Source organism: Rattus norvegicus, chromosome 8, assembly GCF_021556685.1.
Source record: "Rattus norvegicus strain SHRSP/BbbUtx chromosome 8, alternate assembly SHRSP_T2T, whole genome shotgun sequence".
NCBI lineage: Eukaryota > Metazoa > Chordata > Mammalia > Rodentia > Muridae > Rattus > Rattus norvegicus.
The window spans coordinates 26,974,632-26,985,077 of record NC_141541.1 but is presented as its reverse complement, the minus strand read 5'-3'; the positions used below and the strand labels follow the sequence as shown (position 1 = coordinate 26,985,077).

The window sequence follows — 10,446 nt, the reverse complement described above, 5'->3', positions numbered from 1 at the left end:
GTCCTGTCACAGTCTGTACCACACACATTCAGTGTGTGCTTGAAGAAATAAAGTTTCAAAGTTTCATAGATATGAGAAACAAAGTTTTAAAAACAAGGTTTTGAGACATATATCTGGAGGTCAGGATGCCTATGACAAACTTGTGACCTTTCTGAGAGATACATCTGATGTCAGGATGCCCAGTGATATGATAAAGTTTTGGTGATCAAGATTCTGACTAAGCTAATTAAGCAATAACAACTGTTCTCAGAAAGACCTCCTACCCCTCCCTGTGGTAAATTCCAAGAACAACCGCAAGATGTCATCCTGACCCTGCCTGACCACCCGGTTCACCCCACCCCCCACCCCCGAGGGATGTGCCAACTTAACCCTTTCCCAGTGATTCACCAAGGCCAGGTACAGGGCTGGATGAGGAAAGTGACCAACTGAGCCAAGAACAGCCCCTTGAGCAGGCCAGCCAATACCTGACCAGATCCTTTGTCCTGTGTACCACCAATGAGAATGGACCAGCTAACCCTATTGCTGAAGTCGGCCCTCTGTAACGAATAAAAGTGTGCTTCTTGGGTTTGGAGTTGCCTCTCCCTGCGTGGATGAGTATAAAAACCTTATACCCTCATGCTATCGCAGTGGTCACTTTGTCAATCTGTGCTCTGTGGGTGGCGCTCTTGAGGTAGGGCCACTATGGGGTCTTACAACAGTCATTTTCTTCTGGGTTAGAGTTGGCCATTGATTTAGACCACATACTGCTCTTGCAGGTCTCAAGTTCAGTTCTTAGCACCCGTTGTCTTGTGGCTCACTCCACCTTTAACTCCAGCTTCACAGGACCCGATGCTATTTTCTGATCCCCGTAGGTACCTACACATGAATACATGTATCGCCTCATATTTCATCGCAGAATAAAACACAAAACAGCACAGAAATTAAAAACAAGTCTTAAAATTTTTTACGACTTCCTACATTTTAAACGTTTTGATCTAATATGTACTAATCTTTTTAATTTAACAAGTAGTTTTATAACAGTATATATAGGCTCTCAAACTCATAGACATCTGCCTACCTCTGCCCACAAATGCTGGGATTAGAGGCTACCAAATGCTACCATGCCTGCCTGAATTAATCTTACCCAAGTGTCTTCGGCAGTGATAGGATTATTTTTGGTAGACAAGCATTCAACTACTGCGCTATCCTCTGGTCCTCTGCGGTGCATTTCCGCAGACAGGAGCCTCCTGGAGGTTACGGTTCACTGGTCACGTTCCACTGCGCATGCTCTCTCTGCCTGAGCTCCTTCGTGTTGTAAAGCTGAAGTCAAGTGGCATTGTTACACTTGATATGCCTACAGATTCCCCGCTAACACGGCCTCAGGGATGTTACAAAGGTGTGTGATGAGAGACTTCTTGTAGTCCCTAACACAGGGTATGTGTGTTTTCGAGTTTTTGAAGGAAACGACCACAAAGAGGTTGCTTAGTTAGTGAAGTCTTCCCTTGTGAGACCTCATGTGTGACTGGTAGTTTCTGGAGCGGCTGTGTGCACTGATAGGGTTTCTTCACTGTGGGTTCTTTCATGTTTGTGAACGGTCCTGGAACAACTAGATGCTTTCCCACGCTCTGCACACACAGAGGACCTCTCCCCAGTGTGAGTTCTCTTGTGTACTTGAATGGAATTGGAGCTAGTAAACACTTTGCCACACACTTTACACTCACAGGGTTTCTCCCCACTGTGGATTTTAGGGTGCATCTGAAGGTATGTGGAGCGGGTGAAGGTTTTACCACACTTTTGACACTCAAAGGGCTTCTCCCCAGTGTGAATCTTTTCATGCCTTTGAAAGGAGCTGGGGCAATTGAAAAATTTCGCATATTCCTTACACTCGTAGGGTCTCTCTCCGGTGTGGGTCCTTTCCTGTCTTTGAAGGGAATTTGAACTACTTAAGGTTTTACCTCAGTGTTCACATTCATAGGGGTTTCTGCACTGTGCAGTTTTTCACGTACTTGAAATGAAACCTGACTAATAAATGAGTTTCTACATTCCTTACACTTATAAGGTGAGTTACACGTGCCGTTGATGTAATGTAGCAAGAGAGAGCAAGGCTTTCCCAAACTCCTTACATTGACAATATCCCCTCTCCTGTGAATTTTTCCATGTATTCAAAGAGAACTCTGGCGACCAAAGGCTTGACCACATGTGTTGCATATATAAGATCTTTCTTTGGTATGAGTGCTTAAATGTCTTCACAGAGAACCTGAACTTTCTCTATCTCCAGGGAGAGCACTTTCGAGGATTTGAAAAGCTTTAGGGGGCTGGAGAGATGGCTCAGCGGTTAAGAGCACCCGACTGCTCTTCCAGAGGTCCTGAGTTCAATTCCCAGCAACCACATGGTGGCTCACAACCATCTGTAAAGAGATCCGATGCCCTCTTCTGGTGTGTCTGAAAACAGCTACAGTGTACTTATATATAATAAATGAATAAATAAATCTTTAAAAAAAAAAGAAAGAAAAGCTTTAGAAGTATCTGCATCTTGACAGGTTGGCAGGTTTTATCTTGAACGTGTCTGAAGCAAACTGGAGAGTTTAAAGGCTTCTCCACATACCTTAGATTTAAAGGTTCATGTCCGCTGTGTATTCTCAAGTGTCTCTGAAAGTTTGCTAACGAAATAAACAGCACACACGACTCCTGCATTTACAATGTGTCTCTCCAGTTTGAGTCTTTTCGACTTCATGTGTCTTAGCTGGCTGAGTCTTCCCGACATCTTCTTGATGCTCATCGAGTCTGTGTTCAGTGTGAGCGCCCTTGTGCCTGTAAAGAGATTCGTGAGCGGCTTCCTTGCTCAGACAAAGGTCTGGAATCTGGCTTACCTCATACCAACCATATTCTTTTCTTTCTGAAAATCTCTCTACCACAGGACTTCTGTGAAAAATGAGATGTGTTATTCAATTAGACACAAACCAGAGTCACCCGGAAAGTAACCTCAGTTGAGATCTACCTCCATCCGACTGGCCAGTGGGCTTATCTACCTGGTTTTTGATTAAAGTTGAAGAAGGCTAGCTCACTGTAAATGGCTGCCCCAGACAGGTGGTCCCGGTTGTAAGAGAAAGCGAGCAAGCCTTGGAGAGGGCAAGCCAGCGGCAGTGTCCTGACTCAGGCTCCTGCCCCGCTCCCACAGTGACACACTGCTGTCTGGAAGTGGGAGACAAAATAACCCTCCCTTCCTCACTTTGCTTTTGGTTCGTGTTTTATTTCTTAAAATTTCAAGTTCATCAGCAGGAACCACACGTGTGTTGTCAGCACGGTCAGGACAAAAGGAAGGCTCTTGGAATTTCTTCGGTATGCACTGGGTAATTGTTCTGTAAAGTGTCTGAGCGCAACTAATACCAAAACACTAAACTGAAACAGCATATACGTAAAAATTAAAATTGTGATTGTAAAAAAAAAATGAAGGATAAGTAAATTGAAACAGGACTTACTACTGGTAGGGTTTAGGTTTTCTATCGTTTTTATTTAATGAACAATATAGCTCTATAGTCCAAGACACTAAAACGTTTAAACAGATGAATCCTGTGAATCTACAGGTTGAATCCAACTTCAATGACTTCATATAAGCCATGACATCATGTTTTTAATAAATAGAATATATTCATGCCTTACTCTGTTTCATGCTAGTGGGAACTATTTCCCCCAGTGAATACAAATTACCTTAGGCTTCTTCCAAGAATTTTGTACTGATCCTCAATGTGCTGACTTTCCCACTGTATTCCTAAAACACAGAGCAGAGCAAACTAGAAATTATTGAACTTGGAAGAGTTACTCAGTTCTGTTTTCCTGGTCCAGTGAGTTCCTGCTGATTCATCCAAAATACTCTCTTTCATTTGCTGAGTCAGTGAACACCATGGCTAATAAGACACGATTTCCTTAAAGTGAGGATGGGAAGGAAAGCTGTCACTCTTACCTACAGAGGTCAGGTTCCTGACAGTTTCTGATATTGCATCCCTGTAGCAATGCTTCTGAGAAGGACCCAGCAGAGCTCAGTCCTCCTGGGTGAAGTACACAGCCACATCCTCAAAGGTCAGTGACTCCTCCAACATCCCACAGGACACACAGAGGAGGATGCGTGAGGTAACACTGGGTACCCACACTCAGTTTCTGAGCAGTTTCTTTGATTCTGATCCACAGATGTTTATTCCATGACTGCACCAGACTCTTACTCACTATGTTCACACTGCCTTGTAGAAGTAAATCCACAAAAGAAGTGTTGATACGAGCAAGAGCAAAGCATGTCGGACACTGGGAAGCACAGTAAGACTTGAGCCTGAGTCACTCATAGTTTCTCTCTCTACAAATGTCTAGTTCTGTTCTAGAACAGCTCTACTCATGAGAGAGTCAATATGACAATACTCAGAATGCTTTCCTTCACACGTGAGCCATGGTGCACAGATAACCTCCTCCCCCCAACACACACACTTTACAAATAAATGAAAATAATAAATAAATAAATAAAAATAAATATAAATTGTTTTAATTTCCCCTTACATTTAACCTTTGCTCCAAGTTGATAAATGAAAACTTGAAATTTTTTTCACAACACTAAGTAGCTTATTTTGCCTAAATATTTATGCAATCAGTTTACTATTGCAAGCATGTCACAGCCTTTAATGCTAGCACTTGGGAAGGAGAGACAGTCAGGGTACAGAGTAAGAACCTACCTATACACACACACACACATACACACACACACACACTCACATGCACACACACACACACACACTCACATGCACACACACACTCCCCTCTTAGTAAGTCTAAAATACATATGTACTTAGAAACATTATAAAGTTCGAACATGTGGATTGTAGCTGTTACATAGTAAGACTAAGAGTGTGGAAATGGATACCTTGTTTCCTCTACAGATTTAATTAATTATGACATAACAGAACTTCATTTTTCTTTTTCTTTTTTTTTTTTTTTTTTTTTGGTTCTTTTTTTTTCGGAGCTGGGGACCGAACCCAGGTCCTTGCGCTTCCTAGGTAAGCGCTCTACCACTGAGCTAAATCCCCAGCCCCGAACTTCATTTTTCTAACAGCAAGGGTGACATTCTTACTAAATTCTGTCAGATGTGTATAAAGAAAGGTGAAGTGATTCATAATTTTATAAAACCCAAGATGTCAAAAAAAAAAAAAAAAAAGAAAAAAGAATGTACAAATTCTGAAAATCCTCTAAGAAACACTTTAGGAACCAACAAAGCTTCTTTTGTAATCTACGGAGGAGTCCACAAATGTCAGGAGTTGACTCAGTGGAAGAGAAGATTATCACGAATGAAGACTTAGATACACCCCAAGCGCTGGAAAAATAACACAGACAGTGTCTATCACTAGTCAAAGCCTTCTGTCAAGAAGGCAATGAGGGATCTGGAGAGATGGCTCAGTGGTTTGCTTTTTCAGAGGATCTGAGTTCGATTCCCAGCAACCACATCAAGTAGCCCATAACTCTAGCCTCAGAGCATCCAACATCTTCTAGCCTCTGGGGACGCTACACTCAAGTGTACAAACCTACACATAATTTTTTAAAAGTAATAATAAGATGCTTTTTTAAAAGAAGAAAACCAGTGAGCTGAATGTACACAGTGGTATAGAACTGCATTCCTGTAGCAGGAGGGTCACTTTAGTCCAGGGCCTTCAAGGGCAGCCTGAGAAACAAGCACAAAAACCAGTTTCCAAAAATGAAATCAGAGCAGGTGATGGATTGCTCATAAAAGCAAAGATTATTAGGCCTATGCTATTCCAGATAATTGAATAGCAGGCTTTTACCAAGGACAGGAAGTAACTTGAGTTAGCCAAGATTCAAGAATCTCACTTGGGCTGGGGAGATGGCTCAGCGGTTAAGAGCACCCGACTGCTCTTCCAGAGGCCCTGAGTTCAATTCCCAGCAACCACATGGTGGCTCACAACCATCTGTAATGGGATCTGATGCCCTCTTCTGGTGTGTCTGAAGACAGTGTACTTATATATAATAAATAAATAAATAAATCTTAAAAAAAAAAAAAAAAAAACCACACACACACACAAGGTCGGGAAATTGCTTCATACCAGGCTGTCAGGAGCTGATTAAAATCCCCATTGCCCCTAAATCCACCCCTCCTTCATTTAATGACTTTTTGTCTGCTTCCTTCTTTTTTTTTTTTTTTTTTTTTTTTTCCAGCACTAAGTCGGGTTCTTTACTTCTCAGAAGTGACTGCTAAAAGGAGAGACAGCAAGAAGAGACAGACAGAGCCAGAGAGAGCAAGGTGATGGGAAGAAAGGGCACAGTAAACCACTGGTCTAGTAAGTCTCAGGAGACAAGTGCTCAAGGTAAAAAAGAGTCGTCATGGAGAATGGTCTGCGGCCACGGGAAGCGCCTGGGTTTCCTTCTGTGTATCAGTCCTCCAGGAAGGCCGCTGCCATTATCGCATTAAATATTATGTTCATCAAGGAGTCCCAGGTAGTGAGCACCCGGGGGGTCATTTCACCAGGGGCCGAGTTTTATCATCATCACCGCACTGGTGGGCTTTGTACTTTTTCACTTCTGCCATGTACTTGGCCCACGCGTCACCTTTACTTGTTAATACCTCATCCTCCGTCTTCTGCTTCTTGGCTACTATTCCCGTCTTGAGGGCTAGTTTGTTCCGGCCTCTGCGCTTGCCCACGAAGCTGAACGTGGGGCCTGGGCCGCCCTTCCTCTTCTGATTCCCTGGGCCCCGCTGCGGCGGAGGCCGGTTGATCAGGTCGCTGCGGGCCCGGGGGTGGCTCCTCCTGCCGCTGCCGCTGCTCCTCCTCCATCTTCCGCTTGAACAGCTCCAGGAAGCTGCCATCGTTGGCAAACAAGTTCACACCGCTGGACACCGGACTTGAGCCCGACACCTCGTCATCCCCACTCTCGGGTGATGTTCCCGGCCCCGACTCAGCCCATCCTTAAAATCCCCATTGCCCCTAAATCCACCCCTCCTTCATTTAATGACTTTTTGTCTGCTTCCTTCTTTTTAAAAGATTTATTTGTATTTATGTGAGTACACTGTAGTTGTCTTCAGACACACCAGAAGAGGGCATCAGATCCCATTACAGATGGTTGTGAGCCATCATGTGGTTGCTGGGAATTGAACTCAGGACCTCTGGAAGAGCAGTCAGTGCTCTAACCACTGAGCCACCTCTCCAGCCCATCTGCTTCCTCTTTGACCAGACAGAAAGTTACTGTAAGGAACAGCCATACAGATGTAGAGGCTGCCCGTATTGGTCTTGCAGATACCATTTGCCGTACTTAAAACCTCTGCCCTGATTTCCTCTGTTTATACGATAGGACCCTCCACTTCCGTATCCGGGACCCATGGTATCCCAGGTGAAAACAAGCAGTGCTGGTAAACTCTACCATAGCTCCAACCCAACTTCCGGTGAACACAATTAATATCCAGAGGAAATATGTCCCAATTACGCAGCCCCGGAGACAGGGGAAGTACAGGGAGTAAGTAAACAAAAGCCATTGTCTCTTTAACATCCCCTCTCTCCTAAATAGTACAAGCCTGTCATTTCACCTCCTGCTTCAGACTCTGATCTCAGCCTATGGGCTCCCGCTTTGGTGATTGTTGGCTGTGTGTTCCTCCTGGAACTAGCTCACCACTGCTGCTTGTGGCTTCTCCTGTGACCCTAGCAAATAACCTTACCTCACCATTCACCAACTGCGCTGAGCCCCGTGTTGCCATGACTCCTTATCTGCTTTCACCTTCTCTGGCTTGCCAACTGTTTAAAGGCATCTGGGACACTGGAACAAAACCATAACCCTGGATACCTCATCTCAGCTCCAGTCCCCTACAGTCCACAACACCTCAACTCTTTGTGGTACTCAAATCTACCATCGCCTACCCACTAGTTGGTCAGGAGTTTGCACGGTAGTTTTTCTCTCACCTAAGTTGGGGGTGACACATGGACGAGACCCTACCGACTCTGGTCATGGACTCAACAGCTGCCTGACACAATTAAAGGGCTGAACTGTCACTCACAGCTCACCATGGCTCTCTTAGTGTGTACGGTTAGTTCACTTACACTTGCAGCCGTTGCCACAACTTTAGAACTGTCACCACTCAGAACGAAACCCTGCAATCACCAGCTGTCCCTTCACTACCTCCCTAGCTCTTCCTCCAGACAGCATACAACAATTCATCTATTTTCAGTTTGTACAGACTTTCCTTTTGGGGCCTTGGTATGAAAAGATCTGAGCCACTTGTGGTCTCCTGATTTTTAATATCTCCTTTAAATTTTTAACTATGGTTGTATGATGGTTTGAATAAGAACAACCCCCGCCCCCCATAGGCTCATATATTTGGATGCTTGGTCACATACTATAGCCAACTTTATTCAGATCATCAGACATTTTATACTCTGAGAGTTAAGAAAAGTCACCTGAGTAAATGTACAATTACAAGGATAAGCCACACATGGTCAAAAACATATTTTTCCATAGAGGCATATAAACAAATAATACTGACCAGTTGTTATGAACAATATGAAGTAAACTCACTCCTATCCACTACACCTGGGAGGGGGTGTGAGGTCCGAACTGAACCTCTTCCAGGACCTCTTGAGTGAGACTCACAGAGGCAGCGACCGATGCAAAAGCCAGAGGAGCTAGATTCTGGCATGTTGGGGTCATCCCACTTCAAGGGGAGACGACTCTAACAGGGAGTTATATACCTTGCAAACAATTAGGGCAGAACTCAAACAATGGTAACTAGGCAGGGTACTATTGATGGGGCGAAGCGACCTTCAAACTGACTCGTGGTCAGTGGACCGTCTGGACCTTCTACGGGGAGGACAGTTGGGAGTCACAGGTGGCTTTGTCTGGCAGTTTGGCTTGTAGCTGATCCAGGACCTAAACTAACTCTACTCCTACTAGACGGGAGGGGTCCTTCTGAGCTTGGAGGTTTGTGGTGGAATTTTCCCACTGGCCTCAGATTGACCCCAACTCTGACCCTTTCATTCCCCCCTTTTCTTTTAGCATAGCTTCCATCTTGAAGCTTATAGTCCTCTGGCTTGTACTCTTGACTCCCTGCTTCCAGCCTCACACAGTGTTGGTACAGCTGGAGCCATGGAGTCTTCTTCAGTGGAGGGGCAGGTCTGGCATGGTTGTAGTATACCCAGGGGGTGATCGTGGTCAACAGGATGATGGAATGCCCTTTTCACCTGGGTTTTAGCATGCCTTGGTGAAATCTTGACTTGTGTGGCCTGGAAACGGGCTGGCTTCATAGAGGGCACATAATTTAGGCCAAACATATCCATGAGCCTATTAGGTAGCTCTGATCTTAAATTTTAAATTATCATTTTTCAGTTCTGTAACAGCTGCCAAGTGTAGGCTGGATACAGTAGGGGCTAGAATGCCTTATACATCTAATATAGGGCAAAGGGAAAGAACATCATCCAGTCCCCACCAGTCTCTAAGGCTAATTTAATTAAGGTCTGTTGTAGAGTTCTAGTTATCCTTTCTACCTGCCCTGAACTCTGGGGACGATATGCACAATGGAGTTTCCAATTAGTCCCCAGGATCTTAGCAAGTCCCTGACTTACCTGAGATACAAAGGCAGGCCCATTATCTGATTCTATTACCTTAGGTGCTCCAAATCTGGGAAAATCTCTTCTACTATCTCCACTTGTCTATCCAGAGAAAATGTCCACAAATACTAGCAGATATTTTGAGCCATATCTTTCTTGCTTGATCCCTGTAAAATCAATTTTCCCAATAGGCCCCCAGTCTTTTACCTCACAGTCAGGAATTCGGATATTTGGGGTTCCTGGGAGTGTTGGTCAACAGGCAAACTTTAAAGTTTGTCATTCATTTTACTCCCAAGTGAGTGACTCTGGATCTTTCTGAGAACAGTTCTTGTGACAGACGTGGGTAATATCAGCTTTCCTTCACCATCCCATTTAATTTCTTTTTCTGCATATATTGGTTGCTCTGAGTAATTCAGGAAGAACAGAGGCCAATCTAGAGATGGCCGTTTCCTTTAAGGTTGCCTCTTTAGCAGCCTTGTCAGCCAGGCTGTTATCTCTAGCCATCGGTTCCTTTTTGATGTCCTTAGAGTTTTATCTTTATTTTTGACAGTTTTTCCTTCTGTTGTTAGGAGCTGTTGTTCCTGGTAAATGGCTCCCTGCACATGAGCAGTTACGTAAATGCATATCTGGCTGTCCCTGCAAATGCTAACACCCAGTCCTCTTCCCATGACGAGGACCTGTATTAATGTTATTAGCTTGACCCTTTCAGTTGAAGTGCCTGGAGGAAGAGACTTAGTCAGATTACCTCCATTTCCATTGTCACCGCTGCCCCTGCTCTCCTCTGACCCTCATGGATGAAGCTGCTTCTGTCCATAACCCAGGTCTGCTTTGTTTCTGACAGCAGAGAGTCCCTCAAGTCAGGTCGGGTACTGTGCACCTGGGCCAT

The 10,446-nt window shown here is 44.4% G+C and overlaps 1 pseudogene; it reads right to left on the bottom strand.

Annotated features, from left to right (window-relative positions):
* Positions 1-6,461: 6,461 nt before the first annotated feature.
* On the bottom strand, positions 6,462-10,446 carry Trir-ps1 (telomerase RNA component interacting RNase, pseudogene 1; annotated as a pseudogene).